This window comes from Typopeltis vanoorti, chromosome 12, assembly GCF_054136105.1.
Source record: "Typopeltis vanoorti isolate ZY-2024b chromosome 12, IOZ_Tvanoo_1.0, whole genome shotgun sequence".
In the NCBI taxonomy this organism is placed as follows: Eukaryota; Metazoa; Arthropoda; class Arachnida; order Uropygi; family Thelyphonidae; genus Typopeltis; species Typopeltis vanoorti.
Genome location: NC_143560.1, coordinates 43,914,849 through 43,926,542, shown reverse-complemented (window position 1 = coordinate 43,926,542; position 11,694 = coordinate 43,914,849). Strand labels below are relative to the sequence as shown.

At 38.0% G+C, this 11,694-nt stretch overlaps 1 protein-coding gene across 1 annotated transcript in view; it reads left to right on the top strand.

Moving 5' to 3' along the window:
• Positions 1-383: 383 nt before the first annotated feature.
• LOC150100740 (uncharacterized) overlaps positions 384-11,694 on the top strand; it is a 108,038-nt gene continuing 96,727 nt past the window's right edge. The window contains exons 1-2 of the mRNA XM_090401992.1: positions 384-429; positions 616-679. The gene's annotated coding sequence lies outside the window, so the exon portion shown is untranslated. The remainder of the gene's footprint in view (positions 430-615; positions 680-11,694) is intronic.

The following is an 11,694-nucleotide window of genomic DNA, read 5'->3' as shown; positions in this document are numbered from 1 at the left end:
ATTTAAGGTTCAGTATGATAAATATATCATACTAGGGAGGTTGGAGAATGATGAAACCCTGGGAGGGATGGCAATGCTGTAGCCAATTGAGCGCTTCCGTAGCGCAATTGGAAGAACGACGGTAGATTGTGCCCTTTGATTGGAACAGGCCTAAGTTCGATTCTCGTCGCGGCGGGAGGAATCTTTATCTGGTCGATTTCAATCGAAGGTGAGTTAGCAATCTCATACGGAGGTAGCAGGGTTTTTTCTCCTGGAAACTCGGGTTTTTCATTCCGCATACATACAAATCGGCCCTTCAGAACACACGCAATTTGCGGACAAAAATTACTAGTTGTAGTGGTGTTGGAGGTGGGCGGTAGATGGCGTTGATGGAGATGATTCGTAATAGAGGTAGTTGTAGGTGGCGATGAGTCTTCGGACTCCTTGGAGGTATCAGGAATAATAATAATAAATATGTTGCTAGTCAGGGGAGACTCAATGATTCTGTTAACTCTGTGGAAGTTGTTATTAATAATAATAATATTAAATAATTTTTTTCTGAGCAGAAAGATTTCTTTACATTAACCTAATTTCATGTATTTTTGTAGCTATCTGTACTATGATATTTCTTTCCAGACATTCTATACAATTATTGTCACTGGAGGTGCATTTCATGTCAACACTGTAATAGGTGCTCCAGGTAAGCAGTAATAGTATCTGAAAAATTGCTTCAAATTAATATAGCTTTGAATTGTAAAAGTTTCATTAAAATTTATGAATGACTGATTAATTATGATCAAATCACAACTTTTTTGTTGTTTGAAATGAATAGTATTAAGGAAACTTAACTTATTTAAAAAAAAACAAAAAAAACTGGTATTGAGAACTATTGGTACTACACTTAATAAACCTCTGAAAGTAACTGAATGTCATAAAAATGTTATTGCAATATATAAAGAAACCAAAATATTTTATTGGTGTTTTAGATATACAGTATTTATAATATTTAATTTTCAATATATAACTCTTTCAGCAGTGGCTAACTATGAATTTTGTCTCCACCCAAGGCAAAAGACTTTTTATTATTATTATTATTATTGTTATTGCTCCTCCAGGAAGTCCAAGGACTCATCAAAGGAAGACTTCTTTTAGTCATTCATGCTGAAATACCTATCATATCTCTCTTTGAATGTATTCACTGAAGATGCTCTCACAACACCTAATGGTAGGCCATTCTGGATCTCCTATATTTCTTATTACTTAGTCAACTTACAGGGATGACCCCATATCCTAACACTGTCATGAAGTGCAAATGTCACTTGTATCTATACTGTAAGATCCTCTTACTAATTTGTGTTTCTATCATATCATATCCTATGTTTCTTCTCTCTTCTATTCCTCGTAGTTCGAAGACCACATTCCCTCAACCTCTGCACAAATCCATAGCCCAGTTATTATCTAGGTTACCTGCCACTGCATCTGTCTTCCCATTTTGAAATCTAGGTAACCCTATCTACATATGATAGTCCAGATGTGATTTTATCATTGCCTTGTATAGTGGGAGAATAACTTGTATTCTCCCACTGTATTATACTTAATATTTATTATTTTTTTCTGACCTCCATGGAGTCACAGGATGCATCATGGGAGGTAAACACCAGGTAAACAAAGTCTTTCATATCACTTCTTAAACTCATCCACATTCTGCACATTCACCATCCTCTTAGGCAATGCATTCTACGCTCCTACCATTCTCCATACAAAAAACTTACTTCTTACTTTTACTCACCACTTCCTTTTGCAACTTCCAGGAATGGCCCCTTGTCATTGCTCCTTCCCCTTGTTCTGTTAAATGAAAAATCTCCTCGGTGTTAATATGATATTAACCCTTCAACAGCTTAAATGTCTTGATCATATTTCCCTTTGCTTTCTATCCACCAAACTCTGCAGTCTTCATGTCCTCAGTCTATATTTATAATTATATTGTAGTATAATTAATGCCTCATTATAATTGCTTATAATAAAATGCATTGTCTGCTCTGAGGAAAAAAAGATGTTTTGATATTAATTATTAGTGATTTATATAACTTCAGCATAACTTTTTTTTTTGCTTTGGCTATGTTTGCATGTGGAAGTTATTGAGATTGAATTCTTTTTCAAGCATATTGCTTAGTGTGTTGCTTTGTATATTGTACATTTTCTTTCTATCAGTTATGGTAGCTGCCATACCTACATTTACTGATTCATTGTCACCTATCCCACTGCTGTTTAAATATCATATTTTTCAAAGTATAATACAGGATTTTGTAGCCTGAGGCATGTACAGTACATTTCTCAACATTTGGAAATGTGGCAGGTAAGGTATGGGGGGAGTACCATATGAAATGTAGAAAATGGGAAGAGTTGGGTGACCTGGATATAAGTATCTGAAATATTCATGTTTCAGTGGCAGCATTGGTACTCAGAAACATGTTTGCTGAGAGTCATGAGTAACACGATCAACAGGGAGGAAGGTGAGCATTAGGTTGTGATGGACTTGATATAGTGTGACTGGAGATATGAAAGGTCTGTAGGATGGTGCCAACTGTATGAATGAATCGCGAGCGAATGTAGAATGCTTTGATAGAGATAGAGGTATTGAGTGAGGATGTGCCTCACTCAGTACCTCAATACCGTAAGTGCCTATTAAGCAATAAATTCCTCTGTTGTGCAATTGGAAGAACGATGGTACGTTGTGCCCTTCGATTAGAAAAGGCCTAAGTTCGATTCTCGTCATGATGGGAGGAATCTTTATATGGACTTTTTCATTTGAAGGTGAGTTAGCCAATCTCATACAGAGGTAGCAGGGTTTTTCCTCCCGCATACAGACAAATTGGCCCTTTAGAACACATGCAATTTACAGACAAAAATACTAGCAGTGGTGGTGGTGGTGGTTGTGGGCAGTAGACGGCGTTGATGTAGGTGATTGGTAGTAGAGGGTCAGTGCAGTAGTGGAGACGGAGTGTTGTATAGTAGGTGTCCTCCCGCGATGAGTCTTCAGACTCCTTGGAAGTTTTAAAAGAGGTAAACCGTGAGTAGACATAACTATACATAATAAATAACGGAAAAACTCACGTAGAAATATTATTTAATAGTATAATTTTCGCCTGTGTGTCACAGGCATCTTCAGTACAATTAGGCACAAAACTTAAACACTAACTGACAATTCCAAAAAGCGCCACCTAAGTAGCTGGTGTAAGATAACTAAAAAGGTCAATAACTTTCCTAAAAAAAAAAAAAAAAAAAAAAAAAAAAAAAAAAAAAAAAAAATTTAATACAATAAAAAGTTAGGAAAGATTAGCTGATTTGTAAAGTACTATCTCCCATAAAGGGGATAGACGTAAGCCGTCGGATCTGTTTAAGTTAGGAGAATGAAGTAGAGTTTCACATGCTTCTTATAAAGTATTCAATATAAGAACACCAATCTTATATTGAATACTTTAAACCTGAAAAGTCTGGACTTGCAGAACATGCCATCTTCACTAGACACAGAGTTCATTGGAGAAAGACAAAAGTTCTTCACATAAGTCAGTTTCTCATGGAACGCCTTTATAAAGAAGCATGTGAAACTCTACTTCATTCTCCTAACTTAAACAGATCCGACGGCTTACGTCTATCCCCTTTATGGGAGATAGTACTTTACAAATCAGCTAATCTTTCCTAACTTTTTATTGTATTAAATTTTTTTTTTAGGAAAGTTATTGACCTTTTTAGTTATCTTACACCAGCTACTTAGGTGGCGCTTTTTGGAATTGTCAGTTAGTGTTTAATTTTTGTGCCTAATTGTACTGAAGATGCCTGTGACACACAGGCGAAAATTATACTATTAAATAATATTTCTACGTGAGTTTTTCCGTTATTTATTATGTATACTCCTTGCAAGTGTCACGAATAATAATAATAATAATGTGGAAGGTATGAAAAATGAGTTCACTTATGTGAAAGGAGAGATTAGAAGACTAGAAAGGCTGACTAATGAGAGACAAACAGGAAGTATGTATGTATGAGTGAGGTAGAGAGAGAAAATAGACAAACCAGGGAAAGAGATGGAATGAGAGAAAGTCGAGAGAGTACAGGAGCAAGGAAAAGTAAGGTGACAGGAAGGCAGATGAGAAAGGAGGAAGAATTGGAGGATTGAGAGAGAGTAAGGGATGCAACAAGTGAGGAAGGAAGGAATCTATGAGGGGAGTGATGTATGGCAATTCAATGATTTGTGATGTGCAGAATACAATGTTAGAAGAGTACTTTCTTGGAGGAATGATAGAGAGTGCGTATATATATATATATATATATATATATATATATGACAAAGTGAGGTGAGAATGTAGATGATATGATAGTGATGGTTGGTACAAATGATCTGAGAGGTAGTATGAACAGGATGGTGAGAGATGTCAGATTAATTGTTAGAAACTGGGAGTAGAAAAGTGTGATAGAATGAAAAGGAAGATAGCTAGTATTTTACCCAGATATGATGATGAAGACTTATGGAGGAGAGCAACAGTGATGATAGTGAAGATATGTTGAAAGGGTGGTCTGGAATATGTGGGTGCTTGGAGTGTATTTGAGGAGAGAAGAGAGCTGTATGTAAGATAGACTGTGTTTGAATGAGGAGGAGCATAGACAACTGGAAAGATTGTTGTACGTGGGACCAGTGAGAATGTCAGGGCAGGGAAACTCTAGTTTACCAGGGCAGATGGTAGCAGAGGATGGTATCTTGTGGGGATAGTCACTTGGGAGATAGGGGGATGTATAGTATATTGCAGAGTCAAGTGACGTCTAGTGAGAATAATAATAGGTACAGAAATGGTGACAGTGCTTGTTGTTTCTTTATACAAATGCTAGGAGTATCAGGAATGAAGGAAGTAAATTAGTGGCAGGGATAGCTTCACCCTGTCCTAAGATTATTGGAATCATTTATATGGAAAAGAAGTAGAAGGGTATAACATATTTTCAACATGACAGGAAGTGCAAACAGGGTTGTGGAGTGTTACTTATGGTGAGTGATGGGTTGAGTTCTCTCAAAGCGAAGCAGTTGGAAGTAAATGGCACTAATAGTTTTGAAAGTGGATGGTGTAAGGCAGAGGTTGGTAGGATAGGATATTTAGTGGAATGTTGCTATAGACCAGGGGATGATGAGTAGAAAATGTTTAGGTAAATCAGTTTAGTGAGTGAAAAGTGAAAGATCATTATTGGGAAATTTTAACTATAACAGTATAAATTAGGCAGAGGAAACAGCAGTAAGAGAATGGAATTTCTGGAATTCTTGAGAGACAAATATCTCATTCAATGTAATAGAGGAAATACAAGGATCAAGAGAGTTTTGGATTTGGTCCTGGCATCAGAGGATCTCATTGTAACTGAGATATCAATCTTGTTCCCATTGATGAGAGTAATCATGCAGTCTTGACTTGAAGACTGAATAGACATGCAGAAGTAACAAGGAGAAAGGAATTTATATGGAATTAGAAGGCAGGTGACTATAACAATCTTAAAAATTAGCTAGTGATAGTTCTATGGATGGAAGAATTGCAGAGGATAGGTATTAGCAGGGTATGGAGCTAGTGAAGAAATATTTTATCCACTGCAAATTGCATTACTCAAGTGAAAAATATATCACAATTTGGTGTAAAGTGGGTGATTATGGAAATCAAACAGGTGAACAAGTTAAAAAAAAAAAAAAAAAAGAGATGAAGAGCAGTTGCTTGAGGAATATTAGACTCAAGCTAGGAAAGTGACATTGCACAAGAGCAATGTTAGAATGCAGGCAGACCTTTGCTTTTTAACCTTTATGCCAATGATATCATCACTGGGATGCAGAGAGATATGCATTTATTTCAGATGATGTGAAGCTTGGGAGGATTATTAGTAATATTGCTGTTTTGACTCTTCAAGAAGATTTTTATAAGCTGGAAAGGTGAGAAATGAATGGGGATGTCCGTTTAATGTAACTAAATGTAAGGTCTTGAAATTCGGGGTTCATAGATGGGAGGCTTCGTACTCTTTTGGTGGATCTTGGGATGATTATGGATAAAAATTTGAAGCTTCAGGCACAAATCAATGAAGGCAGCAAAGGCAATCCAGAAAATTGCTGCAATTATGAGACACTTTGACTAATACAGATAAGAGTGATGATTTCTTTGTATAAAGCCTTGATCAAGCCATGACTGGACAGATCTGGTCACCAGGATTTGAAGAGGATAACTTAACCTGGAGAGTGTACAGAGGCAGATAACCAAAATTATATCAGGCCCTGTGTTAGTTATGAGGATAGACTGAGGGCATGCAACTACAGAGCTTGAGGGATAGAAGACAAAGGGGTGACATTATTATTATTATTATTATTATTACTACGTGACACCTCCAGGGAGTCCAAGGACTCATCATGGGAGTGCACACTACTGTATTTCACTAAATACATCTCTTCCTCTGCACTACTACTTAATTCTCCAACTACGACACTGCTATCATCAACGCCATCTATTGCCCATCATCACCAACAACATTTTTTGTCTGTAAATTGCATCTGTTCTAAAGGCCGATATGTCTATACACAGGAAATGAAAAACCCGAGTTTCCAGGAGAAAAAACCTGCTACGCCCATATGAGATTGGCGAACTCACCTTCAACTGAAAAAGCCCATATAAGAATTCTCCTTGTCATGACAAGAATCGAACCCAGGCCCTTTTCAATTGACATGATTAAAACATTTAAGGTGTGTGTTTTCTACAGGTATTCCACAGACAGGTATTTACCGGATTGACACAGTGAGGATTTTTCATGTAGTAGAACAAAGGGGAGAGGAACAAAGACAAGAAGCCATCCCTGGAAGTTGCAAAAGAAGATCGCGAGTAGGAGAGTGAGAAGTGGTTCTTTGCATGTAGGGTGGTCGGATTATGGAATTCATTGTCTGATAGAGTGGTGATTGTGCAAATAGTGAATAGTTTTAAGGAGTGGTATGATAGACTTTGTGTTGTCTAAGATGGGCCTCCTGCAATGAGTCTTAAGACTCCATGGTGGTCAATATGGCCCAAGTACAGAACTTTTGGTACATGACTGGTTACTTTCCTTTTCCTAGGTTCAGCACCTCCATACTTCACTTTTTGATACCGTTAGTTAGTCAACTACACTCCTAGCCATGTGACAGTCCTATTTTCTAGAGAAATACAAAAGAGTTTGTATAACAATCTTACATGTGGATTCTTGTCTAGTGTCTTGGAAAAATCCACAAATATTTTGATATATATACACAACTTTTTTTTTTTTAATTTTGTTATAATGAAATATAGAACCTAGAGATTTCTTTTATTAATTTTGAAAAACCACATCACATAAATATCTTCCATTTTTGATTTTGCAAAGACAGTCTCTTTCTGTGGCATAATCTACAACAGCTGTTAATGTATCTGGCTGTAGGGCTCTAATTTCTGCATGAGTCTGAGGTTATATATGTATTTTTATATTTATCACATACATGAGATCAAGAAAAACCTATAGCATATCAGTGTTGTGTGTGGTGATGCAGGCAAGGATTGAGAAAGAAGAAATCTCTTGACTTTTTTCTTGAAGAGCTAGAAGTTGTAGTTGTTGGGAAACACTTCATTGTCTTCTAGAGGTAGATGATATAAATGGGCAGGAGGCAAAGCAGGTTCAAGTGTTTGTAGTTATGCTGAAAATGGATGTTTGGAAGATGCTGCTATTATTTTAAGAGGCACAATAGAAAATGGAGGAATGATGGTTGCCAGTTCACTGGAGCAGTGACCATGGAAGTACCTGCAGAAAAGACACAGAGCTGACAGTACATCTGTGGGATAATGGTTGAAGTGAGTCTATGAGTCAAATTGCTCTCCTCTAAATGGTATCAAGAACATTTAAGGGAAGTTTTAGGTGCACCACCCCAAATAAGTAAACGGTATTCTAAGGATAGAGAGAGAGAGATTTGGGATTTGTTTAGAACTAGTAACTGGGAAGGTGAAAAATAGCATCTTGAATAGAAAAGAATGCTTTTTAGATACTGAGGAAGTTATTGATGTGATATTCTTATGCTAATGATATTCTTATATGAATATCTAATATGATATTCTTAGAGACTGGAGGTAAATATCGGTCTAAAGAGAGATTGATCTGATCTTGTTTGGTAATTTGTGTATTACTGAATGTAAGGAAAGGTGAGCTGAAATCCCTTTTATGAGAGAAATGGCAATAATGTGTTTGGGTGACATTGATGTGGCCAGGTTATCCTTGCTCCTTTGAAGAATGGTGTGGGGATCAGTTTTTAAGGCATTAGTTGCAGATGGTCTATAAGTTTCGGATGTCCAAGTATTACATAGTTTGTTGAAAGAGTAGTATGAATAGAATGTGTTATTATCAGCAAAGCTGTGGATAGCATTAGTTGAGATTGAGAATAGACTATTTATGTATATACGAGAAAGAGGGTAGTTGATAGAACAGAGCCCAAGGCATATCTGCATTTGTGATGAAGTTCAAAGACAGGTTGCCATCCACTATGACAACAGTGAACAACCAGAAAGAAATCAGGCTATCCAATTAGAGTGGGTGCAGGTAGAATGAAGGATAGCAGTTTGCTTAGCAGGCCTTGATGCCAAACATGGTCAAAAGCCCATGTTTGAATGTGTTGTCATCAAGGCCAAAGATGGTCAAAAGCCAAAGAAATGTCAAGATTAATCTTCTTCTTCTTCTGCAGCTTGTCCCACTTAAGTGGAGTCGCTGTTAATGATGAGTCTCCTCCAAGAGTAATAGCTCATATTATTATTATTATTATTATTATTATTATTATTACATGATGCCTCCAGGGAGTCCAAAGACTCATCGAGGGAGGGCACTTACTCTACAGCTCTCTATCTCCACCACTCAATCTGCCAACTACAATGAACTGCAACTACACCAACGCCATCTACTGCCCACTTGGATAGTCCAAGTGGATAATCGCAAACATCCATATCCACGGCAAGATTTGAATCGCAGCCTTTTTAGCAGATATGCTAATCACTCGGCCAACCAGACTGGAATATTTTTCCAAACCTTTCCATGAAATGTCTAGTGATAAATTGATGCTAATAAGTCAGCCATGGATCTAGATTAGCAAAATCCATACTGGTGGTTACTAATTACTGGTAGGCTTCTAGGTTGGATATATGCTTACTTCCACGCACTGGGACAGTTAAGTATAGAAGCAAAGTATAGAAAACCAAGGGCAGGTGCTAGCTTCAGAGCACAATGTTTAAGTACAATTGAACAGATGCCATTGGGACCAGAGGACTTTTTTATGTCCAAGTTATTTAGTATTATTCTGATGTCTTTCTGCCAAAAAACCACAATAGGCATATTGCTGAGTTTCTGGTATGGTAAGAAGTGATCTGTGCAGTAGTTGAAGGGGAAAAAAAATTGATGCCAGGAGGTCAGCTTTGTCATTAAGTACTGCTGTGGCAATGGTACCATTTGCATGAAAGCAAGAGAAAAAGAAGGAGAGGTGGAAGCACAGATGTTGCATCCAATGTAATAGTGGAATTCTGATGATATAAGATAGAGTGCCATCCATCATGACAACAGTGAACAACCAGAAAGAAATCAGTTATCTCTTTCCACTCATTAGGAATCATTCGTATGCTGCAACCCAGTTAAATAACCAGGTCAGGGCCTTTTGACCTCAGGTCTACCTGGAATGTGTCTTACTAAAAGTGAACACTTAACAACCCAGCCATTTCTAATGCATTTGGGTGTTGTTCAATGGGAGTCTGGAAGTGCAGACTCAGGGAAATTAGAATATTGGGGGGGGGGGAGTTCAGGTGAGCATGGGTCCAGGCAACAAACACATGATGCTAAATGCAGCACCACAGTTGCTTAACTTTAGTGGACTAGGTAAGCAACACAATATAAACTGTAATATTACCCTTCATCCCACAACTTTGCTTGCACAAGTGCAAAGGAGGTTGTAGGATGGGGGGGGGGGGTATTACAGCTTATGTATACTAATGCCAGAAGTATTTGAAATATGGGTGAGGATTTTCTAGCATTCATTAGCCCAACTTGGTCTTAGGCATCAATGAAACTTGGTTGACTGGGGATAATATGGTCATAGGAAAAGAATGCAAAGGATATGGTTGTCTTCAGAGGGGATAGAAGGAACAGGGTAGGGAGGTGTTTTGCTAATGATAACAGAGGAATTGAAACCAAAAACAATAAAGTACATCAGGGAGAAAGGATGCAGATAGCAGATGACATCCATTGGCAAATTAGCACAATAAGTGCAGGTCAAGTAATTATTATGAGGGTATTTCAACTATGGGGACACATATATGGAGACATAGAAGGGTTTTAGTAGACAGGAAGTTGATTGGAATGGATGTTGCGTGTGTGCCATTGGATGTTGTGTGTGTGCAAGTAGTGTGAATGAATTCAAGAACAGGTATGACACCTGGTGCAAACAGGATGGCCTCCCTTGATGAGTTCCTGACTCCCTGGAGGTCTCTCTTAATAATAATAATATTGAGAGGAGGAGAAAAGGTCATAGGCAGAGAGGAAATGGACTTTATACAGCTGCTGAGAAATAATTACCTCAGGTAGCTTGTAATGGAGGGGACACGAGGTTCAGCAGTGTTGGATTTGATTATAGCATCAGAGAGCTGAACAGTAACCAATCTAGCTATGCTGCTTCTGCTACTCTTGACCTGGGAGATTGCCAGGCATGCAGAATTTCTTGTTAAGAAGAGATGTGTATGAAATTACAAAGAAGGTGATTATAACAAGCAGAGGAGTCAGCTGACAGCAGTGCCATGGCATAAGAACTTGGAGGAGAGAGATGGTGGTGGTGCATAGAAGGTGGTCAAGGGGGTGTTTGAAGAAAGCAGTATGACAGCATATATCCAAAGGCAGAAGGATAAATCAGGTAGGAGTTAGATGGATGAATAGCATCGTTAAGCAAGAGTTGCAGAAAAAGAAAAAGTTGTGGAGGGAATATAAACAAAAAGGTGATCAGCATGCCCATGAGAAGTATAAGGCAGAGGCAAGAAGCGTGAACTATATGGTAAGAAAGGCCAAGTTAATTATGAGTAAAAATTAGCTGACGAGGCCAGAAGAAGTCCTAAAGAGTTCTTTCACTATATGGCAAGTAAAAAGAGGAATGCCTATGGAAGGGTGACTTTAAAAAGTGCTGATGGTTGGGGAGGTAACAGAACCAAACCAAATAGTTGAATTTCTGAGTTAGCATTTTGCAGTGGTGTACCATCTAGGTGGTGACATTGCAATGCCTGATTTGACATTGACTGATAGGAGAATAGAGGTTGAAGGAATTGATGTGTTTAAAATACTGCAGAACCTCAATGCAAATACAGCCATGGGATTAGATCGAATATCGGCCTTTGTATTACAAGAATGTGTGAGGGAATTGTTGGATCTTCTGACCAAGCTGTTTAATTTAAGCCACAGTACTGAGAAGGTGCCAATGGAGTGAAAAGAGAGCAAAATAGTCCTGCTGCATAAAGGAGGCTCTGAGACAGAAGTAGCAAATTAGGCCAATCCCTTTCTTTACCATCTTACCAATACCTTAACCACCATTTCAGGAGTGGTGGTTAAGGCATTGGAGAAATTGATGAAAGAACAGACTTCAGGACTTGGTGGATAGGAATATGATACTCTGTAAGGGACAACATGGTTTTG